Genomic DNA, 6,000 nt, shown 5'->3' on the forward strand with positions numbered 1-6,000 from the left:
ACATGCTTTCAACCAGACACTAGTAGATCCTACATGTAATCCTAGCTACTGAGGAGGCTGAGATCTGAGGATCCTTATTCAAAGGCAGCCCAGGCAGGAAAGTCCATGAGACACTTGTCTCCAATTAACCACCAAAAAAAAAAAAACAAAAACAAAAATGGAGTTATGTTTCAAGTGGTAAAAAAAAGCTATGGGACAATGTCCAGGACCTGAGTTAAGCTCTAGTAATGGCATGCACGTGCGTGTACACACCACACACACACACACACACACACACACACACACACACACACATGTTTTCAGATAGTTTGAAATGTCAGGAAATTCCACCTTAGAGAAAAGGAGGCAATGTAACTGCTACCATAAGATTTCCGAAATGCTTTTATAAGGAGGACAGCTGAGCTTGTATTTTAAAAGATCCAGCACAGTAAATAGGACTAAGGGACCTGACGCAGAAAAGACAAACCATTTAACAGAAGGAAAAAAAAACCTTCTAAAGGTGAAATTGCCAAAGGCATTTCTTGGGGAAGCAACACAATGTAATCTAAAAATTACTCCAAAGATCTCTTTGGCTTTGGAATGGAGAAAGTATAACTTTTATGGTCCCCTTTTATAGAATTTTTGGGGAAAATTCTAAATAGTTTACTGTGATTCTCATTGGGAAAGAGTAAACAGAAAGATTTGACATTTTTCCCCTCTACTTTAGTATAAAGACAAATACCTTGAAAATACCTGTACACTGTATTTATCCTGGAGGCCCAACCTTCATAGACAGAGAATAGGGAGGCTTGTACTATTTTCCAAGAAACAGAAGGAGAAGGACAAAGGAATAGTAGCAATCAAGGCTATGGGACAAATTTAGGAGAAGCAGAAGTGCTAAGCAAAGAAATATAGCTTGAGAGCAAACTCTTGAGTATGCGATGATGGGGTAATTTCAATATTAAGAAACATTATATAGTTGATAGGATTTTAACAGGCTCTAGACATGGGATTTGGAAAGAAAAGATAGAATGGCAGGAAATGACATGACACATGGACAGACAAGGGCAATAAGGACTTGTTCACTGATTGCAACCACAGCTGAACGAATGAAAGAGATCCCAATAGCAGCACAATTTCAAGAAAATTGGGATAACACTTATAGGGGAGGGAAAATGGAAAAGGAATTTCAACTAGCTTGAATGGAAATATCCTGGAGGCACAGGAGAAATTTTCAGGCCATTTCCTTAATGATGATGCCTTCTTATTTCTGGAGAGAGCCCTGCCTGAATGGAGGGATTTAAGGGAGTTATCCTCCTGGACAATGGAAAGCTTTATTGTTATCATAATTCTATGATTTGAAGAGAAGAACATTAAAATTCCACCTCTCCATACCATGTGTGTGTGTCTGTGTGTGTGTGTGTGTGTGTGTGTCTGTGTGTGTGTGTGTGTGTACAAGTACTGAGGCTTGAACTCGGGGTTTTGCATTCTTGACAGATTTTTTTTCCTCGTGTCTACCAGTCTTCCACTTAAAACGTGCCTCTAGTTACCTTTCTATACCATTTTATCCTCTATTATCTTTGTGCTGATTCCTTTACAGTATTAACAATGCCAAAATATTTTTTTTCTATTTTCGTAGCAAGTTATTATTTCATTGTAGTTTGATTGCAACAAGCCATGCCTTGATTTTCTTTAAATTTGTGTATATAAATAAAAATAATTGTGCAACATAGTAGGTTTCTGTACTTTTTATTCTTATTTATAGTGTGTAATAATATAATATATAGTATAATTATTCTTGTATATATTCTTGCTCATATCCAACTCCCATTATGCTCTTGGTCCCTGCTCACTCATGCTTATCCTCTTGGTCTTCCCAAATAGTCTCTCTTCTGCTTTCATGTCTTTAAAAAATCTAGGTTTCACATCTGAGAGGAAATGCACTATGCCATCTATTTTCTTTCACTTAAACTTGATCTCCTATTTTTTCCAGTTTCTTGCCAATGGTGTAATTTTGGTTTTTATGCTGTATGATTTTATGCTGTATGCATACCTCCCATTTTCTTTATCAGTTCGTGTACTGATGAACACTAGACTTGTTCTACAGCTTGGCTAGTGCAAATAATGTTAGAATAAAGAAACGTAGATGTGCAGATATCTCTATCTCTATTGTATACTGACTTTGATTCCTTCCCATATAACCTGGGAATGGTGTAGTCAGATCATAAAGTAGATGTTTTCAATTGCCTGAGGAACCTCCATACTGATTTCCAGAGTGGCTGCCCTTTATCATTGCATCCTTACCAGCATTACTTTTATGTGGTTTTTGTTTTTGGAAATAGACATTCTAACTGTGGTGAGGTAGACTCCCATTTCAGAGTTGGTTTATGTTATCTTTATTGCTAGGGATGTTGAGCCGTTTTCCCTGTGAATTCATCGGTCTTTTGTACTTCTTTTGAGAATTATCTGTTCAGTTCATTTTCCTATTTATTGATTATGCCATTTGTTTTTTGGGTTTTTAACTTTTTGAGTTGTTTATGCATTCTGGATATTAATCCCTTACCAGGTGGGTGAGTATATAACAAATATTTTTCTCCAAAATGATGTGCAGAAGACTTTTAATTTGATATAATCTCTTTTGTCAATTATTATTCTTATTTCCTAAGCTATTGGAAATAGTTAAAAGGGCTTTATAAGCCCTTCAGAAAAACAACACCTTTGCCTTCACTTTGAAAAGTGTTCCTATGTTCTTTTGTAGTAGTTTAAAATGTCAGGCCTTACGTTAAGGCCTGTGATGCATTCTTCATTGGCTTTTGTACATGATGAAAGATAGGGATCTACTTTCAGTCTTCTACACATACACACTGGTTTCCAAAGGGAGTACATTCTCTTTCTCTGGGGGTCTTTAAGTTATGGTAGATTTTTCTCTAGATATTTTTGGTACAATACATTATTTATGATAATAGATGATGTTAAAAAGTATATGGTATAATGGTGCTCCTTTTACATGACTAGTCATTTCTTTTTGAAAGTACTTAATATGGAGAAACCACACCATATATAAAAGTAGAGCCAAGCTTTATGGCACACCTCTATATTCTCAGCACTTACAAGGCTAAAGGAGGAAGATTTTGAGTTCAAGGCCACTCTGGCTACATTTTTAGACCATCTTTCAAGAAAAAGGTAGGAAGGAAGGAATGAAGACAGGAAGGAAGGGAGAAAAAAAGAAAATAGAAACAATAGTATGTATTCTTTATATCAGTTTCTGGTTTATCTGATTTTATATCTTCCCTATGTGTGTATGTGTGTGTGTGTGTGTGTGTGTGTGTGTGTGTGTGTGTGTGTGTGTGTGTATTGGTGGTAGTGGTGGTGGTTGTGAGACTTGAACTCAGGGCCTGAGTACTGTCCCTGAGCCTCTTTCTGCTCAAGGCTAGTGCTCTACCACTTGAACCACAGCACCACTCCTGGTTTATCAGTGGTTAATTGGAGATAAGAATCTAATGGGGACTTTTCTGCCCAGGCTGACTTCAAACCGTGATCCTCAGATCTCGGGGTTCTGAGTAGCTACGATTACAGGCATGAGCTACTAGCACCCAACCACCTCAAAATATTTTGAAGAAAATTTTAGATATCATATTGTTTTGTCTCTAAATATTTTAGTATGCACCTCTAAAAGATATAGATAATTAAGATATAATCACAAAATCAGTACTTCATCTATATCTATATCTATATAATGTAAAGATTCAAATAACCAAATGCTGTTTTGTCATTTACAGATTATTTTACAAATTCTTATTCTTTTTTTTTTTTAAACTTTTTTTTTTTGGGTCCGGTCGTGGGGCCTAAACTCTGGGCCTGGGCGCTGTCCCTCAACTCTTCAGCTCAAGGCTAGCACTCTACCACTTGAGCCACAGCACCACTTCCAGCTTTTTTCTTTTTGCTTATGTGGTGCTGAGGAATCGAACCCAGGGCCTCAGGCATGCAAGGCAAGCGCTCTACCACTGAGCCATCTTCTCAGCCCTCTTATTCTTATTTATCAATGTCTACCTTAAAATATTTCATTTATTCTTTCTGTATCAACAATTTTTCTTTTGACTACACTAACTCAAGGCACTGTCATTACCAAGAATAAACATTCCCTAATTTGAAGCTAAATGTTCTTATTTAGTTCTTTTTCTTTAATTCATTCATTCTTTCTTTCATCTACCTATCATCTATTTACTTATTTGGGTTAATCATCTCTCTATGAATTATCATCATCTATATGTATTTTTACAATGAACAAGCTAACCTGCCAGGCTTGTTAGGTCATTGATTTACTTGACTCAGTCCTCATTTTAAATAATAAATAAATAAAAGAAATTATATATATATATAGATAGATAGATAGATATAGATACATACATATTTAGGACTGGGGTTTGAACTCAGAGTTTCACACTTACTGGAAAGATTCTCTACCAATTTAGCCACGCCTCCAATCGTTTTGCTTTGTCTTTTTCTAACTAAGATAGGTGTCTCTTTGCCTGAGCTAGCTTAGACATGGATCCTACCTTTTGTACTTTGAGACCAGCTGGTTTGACGGATGCCTGTTACCACACCCAACTCTTATTGGATGAGGTGGAGTCTTCTGAACTTTTTTCCCGAAGGCTATCCTGGACCCTTGGAACTCCTGCGTAGCTAAGGTTACAGCATGAATCAAGACACTCAGCTAGCCAATTCTTTCATCTCACATTCAACATTTTCTTTTCCTAATACATCTTTGCTTTAAAAACTTATTAAGTTTAATGAGTTGTATATTTATAATAAGATTAGTATATGGATGAGGCTTTATTTTTAGTCTTTTTTCTTCAGCAACTATTTATATTTTTATTTTACATTCATGAAAAATGACATTTGTATAAAGTATCTCTTGCTTTCTTAAAACTTTCTTCTTGTCTCTGCCTAAGAAAAGGGTAAATATTTCTAAGTTTCCATGTTCCGCATGAGTGGAGCTTGTAAGGCAGACCTGTCACTTGGTTTCCTTTTCCTTCTGTGGTTATACCATTCTGACTAGAATGCCTGGTAAGAAAAGCATGAGTTAGCATGATAAGCACTGGAAAAATAAAGCTGCTGTTTCTTAATCGTTTGAGAAGTGGCCAAGGATTCTAAAATTTAAAAAAAGAACAAAACAAATAAATCAAACAAATAAACCCAGAACATATTGATATTTGGAAACAATTCCTTTCAAAAGTAGAATTCGGAATTACTCTATTTTTAAATTGACCTTTCTTTCTAATCATAGCACATTTAGTAGTAAAAAGAGAAATTGAAAAGAAAATAGTCAATGATCTTTTAGAAAGGTCTCATCACCTCCTATAACCTTTCTAATTTGTCAGTCCCCCTCCCTATTTTTTTTTTTTTGTTCCATGAGGTGTGAGAGAAGGGAAAGTTCCCGCTGAAGAAATCAAGCAAATTAAAGATGATAAATTATATGTCAGAGAGAGAGCCCAAATAGGAAACAACATCACAGAATGACCAGATGGTCTGGGCAATGACACTTGTATATACCCAAGGAAAACCACAGCTGTTTATAAATGCATCTGTTGTCCAATGTTCATTTTGAATGGAAACCTATTCCAGTGAACCAATGAGACGATTTAATTGAAGTTTAATATGAAAGCAGAAGAAATGTAATAATAGAACAGAACTTTAAGAACTATCAGCCTTCTGCTGAGCACGCACCCTCGCTCTTGGAGTGTATTTTTATTGTATACTACTTGGGACTAATCGTAACCAAATGTTTGAGCATCCATCCCACGTACTTGGTTTCAGCATCATATTTGTGTTCCATGTGGTAAAGAATTTTCCACTCGAAACTTTAATTACTCCTATGCATGTGCATGAGTGGACAGGATGTATATAGCGATGGAAATTAATAGGGCTCTGAGTTACATCCTGATTCCCAAGGAATAACTCATACCCACAGGAAGCTTTCAACTTTTGCCTTCCCTCTAAAAATAATAAAATCCCCTCATC

Source organism: Dipodomys ordii, unplaced genomic scaffold, assembly GCF_000151885.1.
Source record: "Dipodomys ordii isolate 6190 unplaced genomic scaffold, Dord_2.0 Scaffold26, whole genome shotgun sequence".
Classification (NCBI taxonomy): Eukaryota; Metazoa; Chordata; class Mammalia; order Rodentia; family Heteromyidae; genus Dipodomys; species Dipodomys ordii.